Source organism: Anas acuta, chromosome 1, assembly GCF_963932015.1.
Source record: "Anas acuta chromosome 1, bAnaAcu1.1, whole genome shotgun sequence".
Lineage (NCBI taxonomy): Eukaryota > Metazoa > Chordata > Aves > Anseriformes > Anatidae > Anas > Anas acuta.
Genome location: NC_088979.1, coordinates 110812687 through 110835664, shown reverse-complemented (window position 1 = coordinate 110835664; position 22978 = coordinate 110812687). Strand labels below are relative to the sequence as shown.

General features: G+C 35.7%; 1 long non-coding RNA gene across 1 annotated transcript in view; it reads right to left on the bottom strand.

Moving 5' to 3' along the window:
* The window catches only part of LOC137861414 (uncharacterized), a 31425-nt gene extending 16948 nt beyond the window's left edge, over positions 1–14477 (bottom strand). The window contains exons 1-2 of the long non-coding RNA XR_011099585.1: positions 14220–14477; positions 11852–11958 (exon numbers count right to left, since the gene is read on the bottom strand). This is a non-coding gene — a long non-coding RNA (uncharacterized lncRNA). The remainder of the gene's footprint in view (positions 1–11851; positions 11959–14219) is intronic.
* Positions 14478–22978: the final 8501 nt, after the last annotated feature.

The following is a 22978-nucleotide window of genomic DNA, read 5'->3' as shown; positions in this document are numbered from 1 at the left end:
CTCTATAAAAACATTACTTCCGTTTGCCTCATCAGAATGATTTTTCTGATGAATTTCAATCATGTTTCATCTGAGCTTGAATTTAGTTTTCATACCGGTGCTCTGGAGCAGTAGGATTTGATATCACACCTTGCCACTCAATACAGAAAGCTGATTGAAACTGATGAAAGGTAGTCCCAGCCTCACAGACAGCAGAAACAAAGTCTTTGCCTATCAGCCTGGTAATCATACCATAGATAACAGTAAATTACTGACAAACATTCCTAGCTACACTGTGGTTTTGTTTTTGCATTGTATGTATGTCAGCCATTAGATTTCAAAAGACCACGCTAATAAAGAAGTGAGGCAGAGAAGTGAGGTGTGGTGCCCCCACCAGGCATCACAGGGTTGCTTTCAGCACTACCCAGTCTTCAGTGAAAGATGATTTGTCTTCTTCAGACTGATGGAAAGGCCCAAGTGCTTTGCGCCATGCGAGAACAGTCAGCTGGCTGAGCACTTGAGTTTGAGCACTCACAAGATCATAAGGTATTTGTGTGCACGAAGTGCAACTGATGAGTAAAAGAAGTAAGTTGAAGGACAATATGTAAAGTGCAGACTGCTGCCATACATATGTCATACATACATGTATGACATATGAGGGAGTCCTCAGCACAGTATTAGTCACAAATACATCATATCAAGCTGGGCACTTGACATACTTTGTGAAGTGGCATCTATGACAACATGGTGAGAAGTGCACCAGTCAGATGCACAGCTTGCTAGAAAAGCAGGCTCATTTTTGTGTGGACTTTCACAGAACCTATGTACAAACATTTCAGTGAAACAGGGTCTTGTCTCAGAAGACAAAGAAACTGGGCAGACAACCTCACGTGTCCCTTTACTTTCATCCATAGTCACAAAAACTATAAACAAATACTGCTGAAGTGGCAAACCTTCTTTCTGACAGCAGGGTTTCATGATACTGACACTTACCAGGGCAGCTAAAATTCTAAAATTATGTAAAACCAACAACAAATTAAGACTAGTAATATTCCATGTGGCTTGTGTTTATTTTCTTTTAACAAGTCATCTTCATCATCTCTGCACCAATAGTTCTCTGATACTATTCTGGGGACAGGGTCTCCAAAGTACAACAGATGGGAAACATAACCATTTATATTAAGAGCAACTTACAAATTATATTCCACAGTTCTACTGCATCTCTGTTTTGCCCTCTTTAAAATGTTCCCCCCAAAATTTTCTTTCTTCCCACTGGGGAAAAAAAAAAAAAAAAAAGCTTAAGAAATAGTTCAATTTAAAAATAAATAAATAAATAAAAATAAAAACATTTGATTGTTATTGTACACCTCACTGAAAATTTTGGTTTTGATTTCTACCATCCACATTTCCAACTCAACTTTCTTAGATCATGGGTGAAAGCTATCCTCTTAGATTTGCAATCTGACCAGGTACACTGCTCACACACGTGGAAGGGGAGGGTGAGGGAGAGCACAGAGAGATTGAGTGCATGTACAAATCAGGATACATACCTGAGGCAGTAGCTACAATTCCCACTGGGCGTCAGCTTTGTATTTGTGTCTAAATATTTCAATTTTACACAAAAAAAGTCTTTTTTTTTTCCCCCCATGGCAAAACAACAATGAAAAATGCTTTTGTAGGAGACTTTGAAAAACATATTTACAGCAGGGAAGTATTCATTCAGGTTTTATTTATTTTCAACTACAAATGAGTTTCTTGAACAAACATTTTCACTGAAATGTCACCAGTGACACACAGGTCATTTTCCTGCATGGCTGAAATCAGCTGAGAACTAGAAACAAGCACAAATACTCTACTCATTGTAGTCGCCATTAGAATTGTATTTCACTATGCTTCATATCCATTTACATTGCCTGTCCTATAGCTTGTGCACATTTCTTTTTAATTCTAGTTTGTGTTTGAACCCCCTATCAAGAACACGCCATCTTACTGTTCTCCCTTTTCTCCATGATAATCTTATAATAGAAACATAACTTTTATATATATTTATATATGTATGCATATACATGCTGAAAGTTATCAAGAGGTATCACAACTTTTCCTGCCTTGTGAATTGTGGAAGGTTAAGGAGACAAGTTGTCTAGGCTAGATGAGCATTTCAGGTTTGTCACTGTAAATATTACCTTAGAGATTTAGGAGAGATTTTCAGCACCTGTAAGATCACGGACTCAATGTTCTACCAATACCCCGGACAGAAAGGCCCATTCTTCAACCATTTACAGAAAAATGTGTGAATTTGACAGCAAGAGCTTTACTTCATAGTTTACAATCTAGGAAATTATTTAAATTTATAAAACAATGATAACAACTTCCAAACTGCTACAAGAAATAGTAAAAATCCACCCCACAAATAATTTTCTTTCAAGTTTTAGTCAATCTGTCATAAATAAGAGGTATTTAACTAAGCATTTCACCAAGTCAGACAAAAAGACTTGTCTGACAAGAGTTAATTTTCCTAAGTAAAACAAACAAACAAACTTCCTTCAAGGTAGCTTTATGAAAATTACAGGAAATTTTACATCCAACCTATTTTTATTTAACACTTTAAAAAACATCAGAAGATTACCACAGAGACAAGGTCTCATCTGCCTGCTCAGATTACACTGTACTTACATTGAACCGTACAGCATACATGATTAGCCCTAAAAGGTCTCTTTGGTGATTTTCACTTTTAATGAACTGGCTCGAATTCATTATACAATAATTGTATGGAGGTTTCACAGATAAGCCTCTGTCTTTAGGGTGCACAGGACAGATAGACCTCAATCTTACAGTAAAGAAAAAAAAAAAAACACACACCGTATTTGCTAAATGAACTACAGATATTAATCTGAAATCTTCCAGGAACAACGAAAGAATCAGCAACAGAAAAACTACAGATCCAACTGGGTAGCAGGCTTTGTTCAGCTACCAGTTTACACCAGTTAAAAACACGGTGAAATTACAGTGATTTTCATGACTGTCAAAATGCAGGAGCTTTCTTCTGACAAATGTAATTTTTTGATTTTTGCATTGCAACCTTTCCAAAGGTGGAGAAAAACCAACCAGTCAAACAAAAAAAAAACAAGCCATGCATTTACATGTTGGATAACAGCCAGTCAGATTGTCCTACTGCCTGGATGGGTTCAAGATTTGGCAATCAGTCAGGTTTTGGACTTTCAGCTTCAATGCAAAGAGTCAAGCTGTCACCAGAAAGCGCTAGTTGTTGCGAGTGTGGCCTACTCATGCAGATGTTGTGAAGGCCTCTCAATAGGCTGGTTTGTTAGTAATCCTAGGACAACAGTGTGTCACTGAGTTACTTCATTATTTGGGAATTAAAATCACATTTCCATTTCCCAGAGATAGATCTTCCTCTTATACTTTCCAGACTATATACAACTTGCCATTAGTGGAGTGAAACCGAAACCCAGAAAAGTGGGTTTCCACCACTATATTAGACCTGTACAGAAGAATAGAAGAACAGTTGCACTGAGTCAGAACAAAAATAACCCAGCCTAATATCCTGTGTCTCCTGGTAGCCAATAGCAAATGTTTAAAATATGTATACATAGATAGTAATATCATTTTATATTTGTCGTGACTGAGTAATCCATAATTTAAGGACTTTGTCAATCAGATGTCATATTTGCCCTTGTGTCAACTAACCCTAGATGGATTCTTCATCCATGAGTTTGTCCTACCATCTCTCACATTCTACTATATTTAACACATATTTAACACATTTAAGTCTACCAGAAGAGTTGAAACTGACCTACTGGTGTGGAAACCTACCAGAGCACTTCCCTTAGAAAAGAGTCATCTGAAAACCACCAGATGAAGACTCTGGGGCTTTTGCAGTTGCAGATCAGATGCCCTTAGACAGTGCAGTTTGGAGAAATCCATTCCTCAAGCTGCCCACTGTTTATCTGGAAATGCTTAAAACCTATTTCTGCTGCAGGGTAGACCCTCTGCACAAATCAAGCATCCTAGGAACTGCCTGCCTTTGTGTGCAAAGCCATGCTGCTCCTTTCCAGTAAAAATGACTTCTTTTTTCTTAAGAAACATGAACAGACTGGAAAGGCAAACAAACACCAGGTACTGCAGATGCTGTAGAACTTCTGATGACAGCAAGGGAATTGAAGTTCATTATTTCCTTGTGACACCTTTGCTGGGGGATTCAGGATGTCCAGGACTATGCTGTACTAGATTGTTCCCTCATCATCACATCAGTAAAAACACTGCTAAACTTAGGAACAGTTAGGCTACCTCCAGGGAATATTACTTAAGGTGGGCAACAAAGCACATCTTGCTACTACTGAAGGCCCTTCTTCTGTCTCGCAGCTTGAGAGTTGGTATCACTTTTGCTCTGTCTCCTGTCACCCTCAACACCCTGGCCACAGGCAGCCTGGTAAGGAGCCTCATGGACCTCACAGACCCACAACCTTGGGCCAGGTACCATGGACAAGAGCTGTACCTAGACATGCCTCGTGGACCTCACAGACCCACAACCTTGGGCCAGGTACCATGGACAAGAGCTGTGCCTAGACCTCCAAAGTGCTACCAGAAGTTGAACATGCAATGACCTCCTAGGAGACTGAGTTAAAAAGCAAACAAGTGAACTACAGCTATGCTGTAGTAAACACACACCGCTCCATCAAGCAGGCATCCAGATTCAACCTTTGTGCCCACATTTCCAGTCCTATTTCAGGGGCAGCTGCTTTCTCACAAGCAGAAAGCCTGGAGTACAGAAATACACCAAAGGTGTGATGGAGCTGAACCTGCTCTAAAGAAAGTTTCATGGCATGAGTGAGACAATGGTGATTTCTTACCCAGCAGCTGCAAAAACCTTAGTAAGTTGTATACTACTTAAAGGAACATCTCCTTTGCTCACACAGCAGGGCAAAGATCAAATCAGCAAACAGCAGGCAAGGGTTTCAATGTGGTGGGCCAAGAACTTAGTGAGCCTGTTTCACCAGAGGCACAGCAGACTGTCCCACACTCAGAACCAGCCCTCCTGGTGGGCTGTGTAGCAGAGGAAAGCCCACTGCCCCCAAGCTTCCTACTCCTGAATTGAATGCTGGTGGGGGACGCAGTAGCCAAGGACTCCTCTGATGTGGCATCAGGCCTCCATCTGCTTCCCATTCCTACTTGCCTTTCCTTCGTGATAATGGCAGTATGTATCTGGGGAAAACAGCTCCCAGGTACCACGTTACATGCACTCTACTCCATCAATTTCTGAGGTAAATACAGTTAACAAACCACAAATATATATACACACACGCCATAAATATATGCATATATAAAAAGCATCTAGTGGCTTCTAGATGCTGTTCATTTTTGCATAAATAATCTAGTCAACCTCTTCTGGGGAAAAGAAAAGTTGATAGACTTGATATGAAATATACAGCAAACCATTTGACAGATTTCACTTGCAAAATCAGTTTAATTTACTTTTTCCTCACCAAAGGTGAAATTTCATTAACTACTAAAAGTTCTGAAACAAACCCCTGTAACTGTTATGCTAACAAAAGAACATTTCATCAGGTGATATCCGTAGGCTTTTTGTTTGTTGGGAAGAAAAACTCTTCATACTTCTACACTACTTATCACTGTTCTTTCCTTGTTCCTGAAGTAATGCCCATTTGTACTGCTTAGTTCTATTCTCATTATAATGCATTAGTACTTCTTGAGATTTTTATTTAATGTTTGAGTTCTATTGCTTTTATATGGTTTAACTAAATATGGCATTTTTCATGTCAATTATAGCACACCAGAAACACTGATTGCAATAACTTGTCCAAAAATAAGGAGGGTGTCTGTGGGGGGTCATGTTCTATTATTCATACGGAAATGTGAAAGAAGAGAGACGACGGGAAGATTTCAATCATCTGCGGATAGGCAGAGCAAAAGGCACAGTGAAAACTGAAGGAGATCAGGTTGAAACAACATAAACAACTGCTTTTAAAAGCAGTTTTGCAGAGAATTTAGAAGAAAAAAGTAAAATGTCAATCTTGATTTAACCCCAAGTATTGCACAGAAATTATCATAACCCCTCTGTAAGACTGGCAATAGTAGTCACATTATCTCTGCAGTATGAAACAGGCAAAACAGTACTGCAAATCAATAGAGTACAGTAATATATATAGTATATATAAATATAGAGTAATATAGTTTATTTTACACTCAACTTTATATAAATATAAGCTATATATAATTTGTGTTTAAAAGATATGGTAAAGACTAAACAGATCACCTAAAAGAATAAACTCCAAATGGACAATTTAAATATACTCTGTTCAAGGTTTAGGATAAGTAGCACTCAAAAAACACCAAAGGAAAGAGACGGCATAATTAAGCAGCTAGATAAAGGAGACAGTTAATACTTAACACAGCAAGCCTTCATATGAAGAAATGGAAAAGAAGAAAAAAAAAAAAAGCCTAGTTAGGTGATACTAAAGTAGATCAGAAAAGCTCTTGAGCTGCAACAATGGCAAGAAGCTATCAGACTCAATTGGGCAAACAGATCACCAAAAAGATGTTGAAATTGTCACTGGAAGCCTAACAAAAGTATTTGCATTTACGTTTAATACACAAGGCTCTTACTCCAAGCCAACCTTATAGGAGATCATTTTGAGTCATTTTCTCAAAATTAAGCTCAAACAACTAAACTGCAACAGACTTTCTGAAGCAGATAATAATTCAATGAGGATTTAGAACTAAAACATCAAGGTGTCACATTAATAACAGTTACATCTCCTACCACTTGCATCAGGTTCTACAAAAAAAAAAAAAAAAAAAAGGAACAACATACCTAATTCAATGCTAATCTTTATAAAGGTTGATAAACAAAGTAACTCACAGAACTACCTAGAAATCTAGTTTGTTCTGGGAAAACAGAGAACAATTATACTACAAGAATTACTAAATACATTTGGAAACAAATGCATGATTTCTGTTTAAAAAGCTACTTCACAAATCTACTTCGGTTCTTCAAAAAAGAACACAAGTTCGGATGAACAGGTGATCAAATAACGTAGTGGTTTACTTGCACTTTTAAAATTAAGCCAAACAACAACAAGAAACAGAAAAGCCTTTTGGTTGTGACTCAAGTCTGTGCAGGAAGCCTCAGTCCCCCTCTTGGGAGAGCACCAAGTAAAACAAAACACTGTGCTAAGTCACTGTCAATCTAAAATGGTACATTGCTGTCAGTAGGATGCATCAGTATTCTAAAGAAATGTCTGTGGCTGGAAAAGGAAGGGATGGTAAGGTGACAGTTGGAATACTGTACCAAAACCTTTTCAGTAGTCAAATCTATAGCCAACTACAAAGGATAGAAATATCTTAAGCTACTGAATGAGTGTCAAATAAAACTCAATAAATGAAAATAAGGAACTTATTTTATAATTTATATTATTTTATAATAATAGTATTATAAATTTATATTATTTTATAATAAGTTCCTTATTTTATTTTATTTATAATTTCCTTATTTTATTTTATTATTATAATTTATAATAATAATATTTTATTTTATAATTTATTTTAATTTATAATAATATTTATTATTTTTATGTTTTGTTCCTTATTAAATAAGGAACAAAATAAGGAAATACAATGAACAGTTTGAAATTGGCTATTAACATTCAGGAAAGATGTACAGGAGCTACCAAAGGAAAGGGGTTTTGTGGTTGTTTATTTTTGTAAACATCAACTCAAAACCTAGCATGGCAAAGAAAAAGAAAGAAAAAAATGCATACAGTGTTAGGAGCTACTATATGCTTTGCCTGAAAGCTCAGGTGTTTCCCATTAAAAATGAATTTCCTTTTCCATAAAAATCTATGCTTCTGATATCCTTAAACAGGAAAGCAGAAAATAAATAGCAATCCACAGAGCAACTGTATGACATTACAACTGTAAAATGTATGACATTTTACTCTACCTTCCTCAAAGAGTAGAATTTCTGAAAAATAAGTACAGAGTGATCAGAGGCACCTGTACAAGCTGAATTTCTACCTGTGCATTCTGGCAGGCACAAGCCAGGTTCACAACAAATGGCACATAGATTGCTCTTGCTAAAATACCACACAGCACAGTCCTAGTGAAGACAGCTTCACAAATAATGCTCATTAGCTTTAATTAGAAGTAAGGACAGAGTAATTTCATCCCTGTTAAGACTTTATACTTCAAAACTTGTCAGGATTAAAATTCTTTCATAGTGCATGCTATCTAATATCAGAAAAGCAGGTTCAAACTATTACTTTCACAACACCAGACTGTATTCAATTTCTGTTATATCCCTAAAAAGCTTACCATTCACTTATTATCCCAAATCAAATGGGATTCATTCCTCTGAGTAATATGGTTGGTTCCAGACTCTTCAATAACAAGTTACACTATTTGTGTAGTTGCAATATAAAGATATGCAGTTGTAATATAAAGAGCCATTGATGTATTTGCCTTTTTTTTTTTTTCCTTCCTACTTATTAAGGATATCAGTTATTTGGTAGGGTTGACTTTGGGGTGGAGAAGGCGGCCTGGAGAAGACTTATTTGAACAGTCATCTGTACAGTCAAAAGTACAAGCTGTACTTTTCAGAGGACAGAGACTCACCATTAAGGATTTCCAAAGTTTTAAAGTTCTTCTGCAGAATTTCTTTTACAGAACCACAAAAGTAACTCTCTTTCACCTCTCTCATTACAGATCACAGTTCATTACCAAATTCTTCCCACTTCACCTTGTCCTTCCTTCAGCCTTAGGTTTCATTAAATCAGACTTCTTGGTCAAACATTTGATATATTCAAGTTTTTTTTTCCATCTGTTATTCCTGCACTTTCATGCTTGCTTTGTTATTAAACACTTGATAGAGATACAGCCTGTTGATTATGTGATGTCTGATACGTTATAAAAAAAAAAAAATAAAAATCAGTAACATCAGGTTTCCCCAGATTCACACTAAATTGCGAACAACTCTTTCACTCCCCTTCTTCTTTCTCCCCTCTTCGGTTTTATATATTCTCTGCACGTAATTTTTGAAATTTGTTGCTAAGTCTTCCAATGGGCTTAAGTTCCTCCTGACTAAACCTTCCCTTATTGGCTCTGTCTAGTCTGCTTTCATATCTTCAATTTCTGGAGGTCCACAGCTTCAGTTGCATTACTGGAAAGGCAGAAACTACAAACAGACACTATTCTTATATTACCAAATATTCAAGCACCTTTTAGCTAAATTGGCACAACTACTACAGAGAGGAAAAGGACTACATTTTATTTCCCAACTTTTCTCATCTGCTTTGAGTTTATTTCTTCTTTCTCCTCTAGACATTCACTTCTCAAAGTGTTAATTTGGAAGGATATTGATTTTTATTTTTTATTAGTCAAAATACTGCTTTAACCTTTCCAAGAGTACATCAGATCAGAGGGGAATGTCAACATTACATTTTAGGAAGTGAGAAACATTTTGCTTTTTATTGTAAAGCTCAAAATACATACTATTATCAAATTTTGTCCCTGTAACATGAATGTGTGACTATTATACATATAGATACAGATACCAATATAGGTTAATAAGTTGTTTTTTTGTGTGTGTGTTTTGTTTTGTTTTTTCAAACCAGCACCTCAGATTTATTGGCAGTTTGTAGCCAAGAATAGACTGGAATCCTTTTACAAATTATATGCATCTCTTCACATTAAACTGACCCTCCCCTCCCCAACATCAAAAAAAGACAAAAAAAAAAAATCCAGAATTATCTAGTCTCAACCATTGTAAACTTCAAGTTAAATCTTTCTTATTCTCAAAATTAAATCATCATCTTCTAAGAAAAAGCAACTCTCAAATTTGTGAGTTTGGGGGGAGGTTTTTTGGGCCAGGAAAAAAATATACCAGATCATAGAACCTCTAACATGGGTGGTAGCATCAGCCCTGCTCCTCTGAATGCTAGTCTTGGTTCCTTCACTCCTCAGACAACATCAGTTGCTAAAATATCCTTGGTATCGCTTCATCATTCCATAGAGTAACTCAAAATTTAGACCCTTTGCATTTCAAATTACAAGAAATTAACACTACTGTTTTAGGACTGCTGTTTAATTAACCTATTAAGTACATAAACGACCTCTAGCAGCCCAAGTACTCCCCAGAAAAATAAAGCTAGACACAGTCAAACCAGAGAGAAGAACAATGATAGGAGCTGTGGTATGACATTAACAGACATTTTCACCACACCGTACGTATTAAATCAGAGATTCAAATATATCCATTCACTGATTCTACATTAGAAACTCTTCCGAGATGACCCAACCCTGTTTGCAAGTAAGCTATAAGTAGAAAAGTTTTCTAAATATTTTCAAGTGTCTGAAGATTTGTTTTGTGGAACTCAAAATCTACACACTATTCTCATAAGTGTGAGGGTAACTGGAGTTCAAGTTAATTTTTAGTCTGAAGATATAACATCTTCATTAAGAAGTTCTAGTAAAAAAGGTTTATCCATCTATTAAAAAGGGTCCTCAAACCCCCTGCAGATTCTCCACATGCTAGTAATGTGCAAAAATTTTCACTTGTCACACATCTTTAAAATTTTAATCAAAGCACGTCAATGCTCAGATAATGAGAGATTTTTTTCCCCTGTGGTGAAATTGTCATAATGAAAGTTGCAGGATACCATATTTTTTCAGATAAACTGAAAACTGCCTCTTTTAGCTGTTGCATATCACAGTATTTTTTACCTTTAAGCCCAGATATTTGACTAACTACTTTCTAAAATATGAATGTCAGTAGTTTTCATCCTCATTCACTTCCATTGCAGCATACAGAATGTTTATCTATAACTATTTTTCTCAATTTCCAATTTCTTTGATCCTAATTCCCATTTTCCTGCAACATCTTCTATTTTCAACTACCCCACTAACAGAAAGAGTGGTTAAACTGATTGCAAGGTATTTGTTTATACTGAAAATACCTTTTTCTGACCTAGCATTTATGTACATGAAAGTAACATTTACTTCCTAATCATGAAACCACTATGACTTTATGTACCAGAACTTGCACAAATGCACTGAGGAGAAATGAAAGCATAGTTAAAAAATTAGCATACTTCCTGCAGTTGTGACAAACCTATTTAGGAATACTATACCATGCCCTACTTCATCACACTGCTTTTAAGCAATCAGTAAGTTAAAAAAAAATAAATCACATTTTGGAAAGAAATTGAAGAAATTGATTATAGTTTAAGTGCTTTAGTAAAGCCTTGTTTATTCTTTGAATACACTTGAAAGCCACTTAGATGAAATAAATATGACCAATAAAAAGCTTAATTATTCTTCTTTATGTCTGTAATGTGAAAAGGGTGTAAGATAAAAAAAATCTTATTTCAATGCTTAACTTTATACTAATTGATGAGAGGAGGTTTGGGTTGGAGGACATGATAGCTGGGTCTAAATCCAGTTTTTAAATATTTCAGGCTTCCTTTCCTTCTATACATTTAACTTTTTAAAAATCAACATGACCATTGTTTTGAACCGAAATGTGAGTGTATTTTCATATATCACGAAACACCCTTGCTGTTGCATAGCTCTAAATGCATCTGTTTCTTTGCAAGGGTGATACTCTGGACCATACTTAAAAATAGTTCTGAATTCAGAACTTGGGACACAGGCAGAGACAAGCAGAAAAGCAAACCCAACCCCTACAAACCCACCACCTGCTTTCTGAAGCCTAGAATAAGCTTTCTAATGGTCCACAGGATTAACATCTGAGAATCACTTCTCATGTCATTCTTGTATGAGGTGTGATAAGTTAGTATCAAAACGGAAAGAGAGGAGTCTGAATCAATCCAATACATACCACAGACCTGGAGACATCTTGTGCAGTTCCAGTAACCTGCCCCAGGCTTTACTGATCACTTCACTAACACACACTCTCCCACTGCTTTTGGGTCACTTGATTTCATCCTGGAAGTATGATAATGGTGTGGTGGGAATTTACAGCTTGCCTCTGTATTAATTACTCTTCACCTACTGTAAGTACTTCTGTATGAAGTAAGGACATATCTATTACTAAGACAATTAACGTAATTGGAGAAAAAAACATCGGCAACAAAAAAGAAGTAGGATTCAGAAGCTTTCTAGTTGTGAAACAGAAGCAGTATATTCCAACTGAGAACAGCTGCTCTAAGTTTAATTTGATTAAATTAAACAGTCAAACCATCTGAGAGAAAAAGCAGCTGGTATCATAAAGAGCAGAACAATAATGATAACAAGAGGAAAGGAGATGTGCAGTTTCATTCTAAGGGGAACTTCCTCATTCTAGGCCTAAAAGTTAGTTTTACAGGCATAAACATCTGTTTTAGTGTTGAAATCTTTGGCATTGACAATTTTGAAGAATAATGATACATATGCAATACACAGTTCTAATACAAGTGTTGATTTTGCCTGTTAAATTATCCAACACTTCATGTTCTATCTGGTATTGCTTGTATTTTGTGATAAGGCTGCTACAGATAAGGTTCCGTCCAATATTTAACGCATTTACAAATAAGATTAATAGATTAGCAACCAGACAGCTAAACAAGATTAGCACACATCCCCAAGGACAATGAGGATTTTAGGAGAAGTCTAAATGAATACCTTTGGTCCTGCCTGAACTCCAGGGAGAAGGAACCTATATGCTCATGCCATCATCCAAAAAAATGATGGATCTAGGTAGTCTGCTACCTAGACACCTGCTGCTCAGGACCAGCAGTAACCAAAACCTTCTTGAAGCTTAAAAGACTGTACATGCCCTATTAGCTTGGGGAACAATACCCTTACTGTGCTCCAAGAATATACATATGGGATGAAGTCATGAGTATGCTATAAATTCACCCTCCATGTTCTATTTTATTTTTAACTCTTACATTACTTTGCAAGAACTTTTCTGTACTGATAAAGCTTGACCTCACCATAATGCCATTTGGTGTTCACAACACTTAAAAATTAAGACTAAAACGAGTCAACTGCAAAATATTATCAAGTACTATAGCTTAAGATACTAAAACAACTAAAGGACTCTACCAAATAGCTACGTTTATAGCCTCTTGCCATTCGTGACAAGATTTATAGACAAAAACAAACAAAACGCTCTATGTACACACAAACAGGTTTATACCATGGATGGTTCTGTGTTGTTTGTTTCCCCTCAACCTGTCCCTCAGCAATCAAACTCTTCAAGGGAGCTTTTCTTTTGACTGCAGGGTACCTGAATTAAACACTGGTAACATCTTATCCTTTTTATGTACCTTCCCATAAACAGAAATCTGTTACAGCCGCTATTAATTGTATGTGACAATTATGCTATGTAATTTACCATGTGTATTTGTTACAACAAAACCTCATTATAACAAACTGAAACTATAAAGTACATCCCCATACTGAATGCTACACAGTCCTAGCTCTTACTTTTTGACTGCCTTTCAAAATAAGCATGGGCTACATGTAAAAAAAAAAATCATATTCACAAATACAATTTATGAGAAGTGTCATCTGTCAGTTTGCCTTCAGTAGCCAACATCTCACATACTCTAAGTTAAATTATGTTCAGTCACGTTAGACAAGGGAACATATCTAACTCAAATACTTACACTTAACGGATAATTGAGAACTGATCCACTAAATGAGCACTTCTAATTACACAGTTGCTAGGTGGGGGAGGGAGTTTCTTATCTCCACAGCTCTAATTTCCTGTATGCCACACATTGTCCTTCATGAATTGAACTGATGAATATACATAATTATAAAATTCTTCTTGCGAATTAATATAGTTAGGCCTGAAAATCCAGTAATCAGACCATAATATCTGGCAATCTGGCATTATAGGAGTATTTATAGCAGCTAAAAAGAAGTAAAAGATAATGATGCAAGTTTGCAACTGTGCTTTTTGTGTGTGTGTTTTTCTTTTTTCCTTTTTTTTTTTTTTTAATGTAATCAGAACTATTTTCCTATTCCAAGGGGTAAAAAATGCCATCTAAAATGTACAAGTGTTTGTAATAATTATTACTATTTTTATGTTCTGTTACCCTACTAGACTTGGGGAAAGAAAAAAAAAAATAAAAGGAAAAAGAAAGAAAAGAAACAAAGCTAACCCTTCCCGCATTGTATTTCAGATCAGAGCTGCAACATCCAGAGAAGAGAAGGAAGGTACACCAGCTACTGCCACAGCAGAGAACAGACAGTACCTTCCAGTCAGGAGCAACCCAGGCCGATGTCTTCATGAAGGCCAATGACCAAAATAGCTGGCACAGCCACCAAGGAACAGCCTCACTGGCAGGGCCAGCCCTTGCATCCCCAAGCAGGAGGAGGGAGCAGGTCCAGCAAGTAGCAGTCAGGGCTGGCCAGCAGCCCAGGCATCAACAGAGAGGCCCTTGATGACCAGGTGGGCCTGAGGCATCCAGCCCAGCCAGCCACTTGGCCCATGTTTTGGTGAAGCCGGTGAGGCCAGAGAAGGAGATTCCTCAGAGGGCAGTGCAAAAGCTCCTCCCAACTCGCTCTCCCACACCTGGATCTGACCTGCAGATCCACACCTGTACTGCATCAGAGCTTGTACAACCCTGCCTCCTGATAAGATTTAGTGCTAGCAAAAAGGGAATGAGTACACCTTAGTTCACCTCTCCACATTAGAGCATGCAAAATTAAGAAATGTTAAAATTCAAACACTGTGTATGGTAGATGATCGTTTTAGTAAAGTACTCCCTAGTTTATACAAGAAAACAAGCAGACATAATGGGGTCTGCAATAGTTTTTACCTTTTTTTTTTTTTTTCCACAAATATATTTCCCCTACTTTTAAAAGACATCAAATTAGAAATACAAAAATTCTGTTTTGTATTGGTATGGATTCAGATGTTTTTAAACTACTTGCTGTCTTTGATTTTTTTTCAGATATTCTGAAAAGCCACATCACACTGATGGGCAGAGGACAGAAATCATGCGTACCACAAAAATGGGAACCAGCATGCAATAACCACAAAATAGAACATAGATGATACCAGACACTTTTCTCATTTTCCATTTTAAACAGGAGAAAACATTTTCCAGTGTAGGTGCCTGATGCCCCAAGTTCTGCTCTTCACTGAAAAAGAAGGCAAGTCATTGAATCCCCTTTTCTCTGGAGTTTTCTGATTTGCAGAATTAATCCTCTTATTTGACCCATGATCACATTTTGAATCTAAAAACACCTTATCTAGACCACCAAAATATATACTTTTTTTTTTTTTTTTTTGCATATATTTTTCAGGGGAAGCTGCTTTACTTCATTGAGGTAATGCATTACTGAATTATAAGCTCTATGCAGCTGTCACTCTTTGCCAAACATTCAGAAACATAAATGAACTCTGACAAGTCATTTATCTGGTAATTCAGTGTCAAAGTGTAATAATATCACTGGGCTTTGTGCATTATCAGTGTTAAAGCAGAACTGGAGTTAAAATGCAAATTGAAAGCACCTTTTGTGTATCGGAATAGAAATTCCTATAGTTGGCTCCTACCCTGTTAATCCTTTAGGTTCCCAATTAGGTAAGAATAAAACTGTGGATAAAACTGAATGTTACATTCATTAAAATTGGAATTAAATTCTTAGCAAATTCAGTGACACCTATGGCTGCACTGGCTTTAGCTCTCTAAAAAGTATTATCTGAAGTTTGACAAACTGACTCAAATTCCCAGTAAGCATATATTCACATCAGAAGAGCAACAGAAGAAAGTACAGTATGCAGCAGAATAGAAATTCCAGGTGCAACCATTAAGTTTTCTAATTCTACTAAGTGAAGGCACCCCATGAGAACTGTCACAATTCCTTCTTCACTCAGTCCTTTCTCAGACACTTGTTCACGAGACACATTGTCAGTTGTGGGAAAATAATAGTTTCTCTTCTAAACGTTTATTCAAAGAGTTTGCTTTTTAATTTATATCTTGCTGTTATAACTAAACCTTAGAAGGTGGATTTTTTACTTTCCTGGATTGAAAATTAATGGCAATGGTTTTTCCTTTCCTTCTCTCCCAAATGGATTATACATTTGAAGAACACAACCAACTCTTCCTTATTTTTCTCTCCTATCTTGTTTCTTACTAATTGATCCAGGTAAATTTGATCCAAAAAGACCAAACAGAAGCTTGCTTTGATCACTGTGGCGTAGTTTAATACAATGGGGTAGTACCACTACAATAGGTCATTTAATAACAAATATTTGCAAACAAAAGACAGCAAATATTACAAAATATTACTATTAGCCTCTCTCTTGAACAGCTTGGCCTCCCAGTTTTACAAGATCAGGGTTTTCAGAACTGTTTGTTTCCTTATATGTTTAAGTAAGGACAGAGATAAGCATCAATGAAAAAGGCCAGCAATACACTGGAAAAGGGCCAGCACTAAATTTAACTGGGTATAAGCCAGACAGACTAAACCTTAAACAGGGAGAAAAAAAAAAAAAAAGTGTATTTGTATGTATTTTTTTCTGGTTTTAGTTTTTCTGTAAGTACTAAGTTGAGTGAGAGGTCATGTAAGAGAGCAACAGTCTTACCCAGGGGAAGAGGGGAAGCATGAGCTAGAAAGAATGAGAAAAAGAACAATAAACATCAGATTTATACACTACAGATAAGTCATCTAAGTCATCTACACTGCAGACAGTCTCTCCATGACCCATCCCAACTGCTCTGTTATGTATTAGACTTAGATATTAAAATAATCAAGATTTATCCTCTTTTTTAAAAAAACAAACAAACAAACAAACAAAATCCAGCATGGATATTTTGATTTGTAATCATATAAAAAAAAATGTGCATCTTAAATCTTGCAATTGCTACTAATGTCAACAGCTGATTGAGGATTATCTTCGGAAGGTAGAGAGAATCTCACAGAAAGAGGGCATGAAAACAAATTAAAATGGTTTATTTTAGAAGTAACCAAACAGGTATATTATATGAAATGACATGTATAGAGGATGTAAACCAAAGGAGATGTTTCTCTTCTATCTTGACACCAGAAACATCTGCCTCTATCCTGATGACATCCCAAAACTGATACAGCAAGAAGCCCAAGTGAAAAATGAAAGGCAGTGCTAGGGAGCAACAAGGGCCAGCTGAATCTGTGATGATTAGTGGTGTCAGCTATGGCCCAGTGACATGGCAGGTCTGAAGTCCACTGGGGCCTCAGACGAGCAGGACAGAGTGCAGACCAACAGGGTGCACGGTCAAGCACAGACATGGCTGCAAAACTGCTTTGACAGACTCCAAAAATGAGAACCCAACCTTGAATTCATCTCATCAGTAAACTTCAATAACAATTACTTAAAGCACTTCACCAGCCCCTAGTTCTGACAGTTCTTAAAACATCAGTGGAAATATTCTTTTTTTTTTTCCTCAGCTTCCTAGCAGATCCACTCTCACTCCAGTTGAGTTCATCCTTAAATGTAGCCAGAACTGCACGAAGTACCAAAAGAGAATATCCAATGGTGTTCATCAGCCTGGCCATGACACCTGCTCTCTTCCCTGCCCAAAAGAAACATGTTCAACACCCCCTAGGATTGTATCTAGCTTTATCATCACCACATCACATATAGCAGTTAGACATCAACTAATATTCCCAAGCTTTTTTCTTCTGTTACTTCCAGCTGAGGAATTTCCAGATTATTAATTGCATGACCATTAACAATGTACTGCTCTATTACATCCCCCCTCCTTTTTTTTTTTTTTTTACTCTAATCTTACTGTCAATTTCATTCTGTACTTTATTTTGTTCCCTTTCCAGTTTCAAAATGCTTTCTAACTATGTCACAATTTAGAAACTCCCCAGTACCCCGCAGTAAGTCTCATGTGAACCTTGTCATTCTTGAATCTTTAAGTTAGTCACAGTTTCTGTTGTAGGAAATTCTTTTAAATCATTGCACTGATTGACTAATACTTACATGCTGAGTAAGTGCTGTTAAAAATCATACAATCTAATCTTGTTATTTACCATAAGAGTATATAATAAATCCCTAATTACTGTTATGTTAAAGTTGTGTAAAATTGTTTCATATTCAGCCAACACACTCTTGTGTGTTTTGTTTTTTGTTTTGTTTTTTTGTTTGTTTGTTTATTTGTTTGTGTTTTTTTTTTTTTCTGCCAAAGTCTTAAAATAAAAACATTAAATAATTTTCATCCAATCCTACTTTTTCATTTTACATAGGGCAGTGATGGCGTTCCTTTAGCCAGTTCTTTACTGTCTCCAATCAATTTCAAAGACCAATTTCTCCAGAGCTTAGCTAATGACCATCTATGCAGTACTTAGCTCCTGGCAGTCTCAGATCCCTGAGATTTCCCAAGTCTCAGAGAGTGCTTATCAAAGACAGTTTTCAGGTTTATCTACAGAGATTTATGTTTAATAAATGCATTCTGCTTTATATATATATATATATTTATTATTTTATTTTTTTTTTCTTCACTCTTTTTTTTTTTTTTTTCAGGGGCAGTTCAGGCTGGATATCAGGAAAATTTCAAGGTCCCTTCCAATCCCTAATATTCTGTGATTCTGTGTGTGAGAAGTTTCTTCACAGAGAGGGTGGTCAGGCACTGGAACAGGCTCCCCAGGGCAGTGGTCATGGCACCAAGACTGCTGGAGTTCAAGAAGCATTTCAACAATGCTCTCAGACACATGATTTTTTTTTTTTTTTTTTTGGTAGTTCTTTGGAAACCCAGGAGTTGGGCTTGATGATCCTTACAGGTCCCTTCCAACTTGGATATTCTATGAGTCTATGATGTTATAATTTTCAGTTAAAAAAAAAAAAAAAAAAAAAAAGTACTTAAAAATAATAATAAAAAAAAAAGTTTGAAGTACACTAAATACCCCATTACTTATTTCATGACCCAGAACTGTCCACTACCTAATTAAGATAACCTATCCTCACACAAGATCTCTAACACATTTCACCACTGCACCTGCCTTACAGTAAGCTGAGCAGGAGGAGAGGTTGTGTATGACATTAAGGGTTATATGTTATGTGAAGAGCAATAAGGCTGCATCATGTGTTATTGTTTAAGTTAGATGAGAAGGAGAAGTGAGTCATAAGTATGATGCAAAACAATGAAGCAATGACTGGTCCATGTAATTAATCGGAAAGCATCTGTTCCCTGATGCTTTCTCTTGGTCTCAGCCATCACATCATAGCAAATAAAAATTTCAGCCTCAGAAAATATTAGCAAGAAGAGAAGATAAGCCTCAAGTATGTTTTCAGCAAAGACACATATATAGGTTACTATCCTGATTTTGGCTGGGATAGAGCTAAATGTCTTCATAGTAGCCCCTATGGTGCTATATTTTATATTTATAACTATAATATTATATATTATATTATATATATATATTATATTATATTATATTATATTATATATATATTTTTATATTATATTATATTACATTATATTATAATATTATAATATATATAACATTATATTTATAACTAAAACAGTGTTAAAAACACCCAATATTTCAGTTGTTGCTGAGCAGTGCTTGTACAGCATCAAGATTTTCTCTGTTTCTCACACTGCCCCACTAGCTGGGGATATACAGGAAGATGGGAGCGGCACAGCCAAGACAGAGGACCCCAACTGACCAAAGGGATGTCCCATACCATATTTACATTATACTCAACAATAAAAGCTGGGGAAAGGAAGAAGGATGGGGACATTTGGAGATATAAAATGGTGAATGGCCATGTAAAATTCACATTAAAAATGTGTGCGTGTGTGTGTGGCTTTCACTCAAGGGCAATTCCTTTTGGGAATCCATTATGTCATGATCTGGCCTTACATCAGAGGGCTATTATCTGACCTTCTAACCACCTGATTGGTATTAGATATTTAGCAAGTGTCTTTATCACAGAGACACTAAAAATACTCCACTAGAAATGAAGGGTTGGAAGCAGACAATCCACATAGGGGAAAAAAAATAAAAAGAATAAAACCTAAGGAAGAAAAGCAAATAAGAGATTTTGGGAAAAAAGAGACTCAGAAAAACAATTCTGAGAGGAAAAAAGGTAATGTTAACAAGAACACAATCGGGTGCAGACACAGGCTCCAGAAAAGAAGACAGAATGAAAATGCATTTTTTATCTAAAAATCAGAAAGTGATCTTCAATAATCATATTAGAAAAGATGTATCAGAATTATACACAGAACAAGAAATATATGTTTCTCTTTCAGAAATTAAAGGGATATTAATCATTAAACCACTGAAGAACTAAAGAACATTTAATACAGAAACAAGTTACCAAATGAGTTTATCCATAAATTAAATTATTAAATTATTAAATTATTAAATTATTAAATTATTTATGGAATACAGATGGCCAAAACAAACACACATACACAAAAGCCACCCTTAATTCAAATAATTCTCTAGCTGTATCTAGAAACACAATACTGAATCACATAAAGAGAGATTCTGAGAACCTAATCATATGTTCTGTTATTTAGGCACTTCATTGAAGTATATATTAGCAGAATCTGCATTTAACTGGTAGTAAAGTGGATGTGAAATATACTAAAGAAAAAACAGAAAACAAAAAAATATTTTCCCTCTTTTTAAGCATGTCATATTCCTCTTGGAAACATTACATTCTACTAAAACATGTATATGAATTGATGGATCCAAGTTCTTCGTTAAAATATTCATCTTTAATCTCTTTCTCCTCTTCTATTTTCCCCTCGCATGTAGTTGTTATTTTTGTTAGTTACAAATGGACATTTTTAACCTAACATAGCAAAGCAAAAAAAACGTATATCCAAAATTTCTATACATTTACTATGATGAATGAATTCTGCAACACACACACAACACATTAAAAGCCAACATCCAGTATGTTTTCTGGCCAAATTATATAACAAGGTCATATTTCAGACTTTGGAGACATTTTAATTTATACTAATGATATTTTCTCTACTTTTAGATCTTAGTGGTGTGTTTTCAAAGCATAAATTTAGAATATCAATCCCATTCATTGATTAATATATAGTGGAGGTAAAGATGCTGTATAAAGAGCAAGGTGCTAATGCCCAAAAGCAATGCACAGATGATGTGCAATTAACAGATATTTTTTCAATAGAAAAACAGTTTACCATAAAGAATTGATAGTCATTAGTCTAAACAATGTAACATGGCAACTTCTTTTGACACAAAAAAGCAGAAAAAAAATGCTATAAAATGGAAACATATATGCATTACTTGATGCCAAATAAAACTGTTATATCATTATGCCTCTTAAATGCAACCTTTCTTCAAAGTTTTGACCTCATACCTTTAACTACCTCAAAATGAAACTTCCCAATAACACTACTGCTAGATCGACTGAGTTTGGGGTTAAAAATAAAAATGTATGTACCTAGAAATAGTTGTTCAGGTTGATATGACTTTTTCAGACACCACAAAGAGTTCTTCAAGTTCTTTCTACAACCACACATTTATTCAATTCAGTTTTCCTTTCAAAAAATCTTACTTTTTCTGTATTCAGAAATGACTTTTTCTCCAGTTAAAGTCAGTTTTTATAAAGTGTTGAAAGATGAGTCAGACTCCTCATTTATAGTTGGAATGTTATAGTAACAACTTCAAATTGTTTACCAACACATCACCTATACAGAAACAACCTCTTTTATTGCTGCCTCTTCATATCTGTCCAGTTTCTGTCACTAGCCTCAAACCATTATATTCACACACACACACACCAAAAGAGAAAAAGGAAAAAGTGGAAAAAGAGGAAAGGAAAAATAAGCAGAAAATAAAAGAGAAATGGATTGCATTTGGAAACTGTTCAAACTAGTATTAATTCCATCACAGGAACTTTTTTTCCATTATTTGGATTAGCCGGACACATTCCAAATTATCTTTATTGATAAAGTAAAAAAATAATTAAAAAATCCTTACATACCCAGAAAGCTAAGGAACATTTACGACACTATCTTGTGGATGTATTATATTCAGGGGAAAAAAAAAAAAAAAAAAAAAAAAAAAAAAAAAAAAAAAAGAAAGAAGAAGAAAAAGAAAATAAGCAGTAAAGAAGGAATTCTAGTGAAGGGTTTGATGCATGGTTTCATTTTTACAGCCTCTGGCACAAGGATCTCACCTAGCAAATTCAACTGGAAGCCACACAGATTCCATTTTCCATTGAAAATGTCACCTGTGTAATGTGGAGCCCCACTAGTGCACACAGCAAGTCACTGCAACATTTTAATTTACTGTAATAAAATACTAGATCTAGACTCAGCTACTGTCCCTGTTCTTTCTGTTACTCACAGGAGTGATGTCTGGTTGTACTACTAAAGATCAAGGGTCCATTATACTAGACATCATACAGATGATACATCATACAGTCTCTGCCCCAAAGAGCACAAAAATCGCTCTACAGTTGAAAAGCAGAACCAGTGAGGTAACACCTCTATTAGTATTCATACTTCAGTGTTCAAATCAACATCAAGTCCTGAAAAGAGAATGCTGCACATGCTGGGAACTGCTCCCAGGATGTATCATAAAATACATATTTGAGACTCTCAGCGCTGAGATTTGTTCAGTTCCTGAACAGCACAAGGCACCAAAAAAAAAGCTGAAAAGACATGTTTTAATTTTCAAACATACGGATTCTTTAAGCAATGAAAGCACAGAGTACATGTATGTTATTTAGAGAAAGCATGTCTGAAGGGCACACCTTCTTGTTCATGCCATCATTCTACTACCAAGAAAAAGGACTGAAAATCACCCCAACTAAGAAAAGTTGTTGCAGCTTTGTTTCCATTGGATTAAATAGCACTATGTATTTTGTACCACTCTAGCATTACCTTCACAGAAATCTTTAGAGTACAGCGTAAAACTGTCCCTTACGGTTTACATTAAAACTGATAGTGCAGAAGAAGAAGCTTCTATTGTTCACCTTTTCATAAAATATTTTATGGGGGAAAAGAGCCTGAAGTATTTT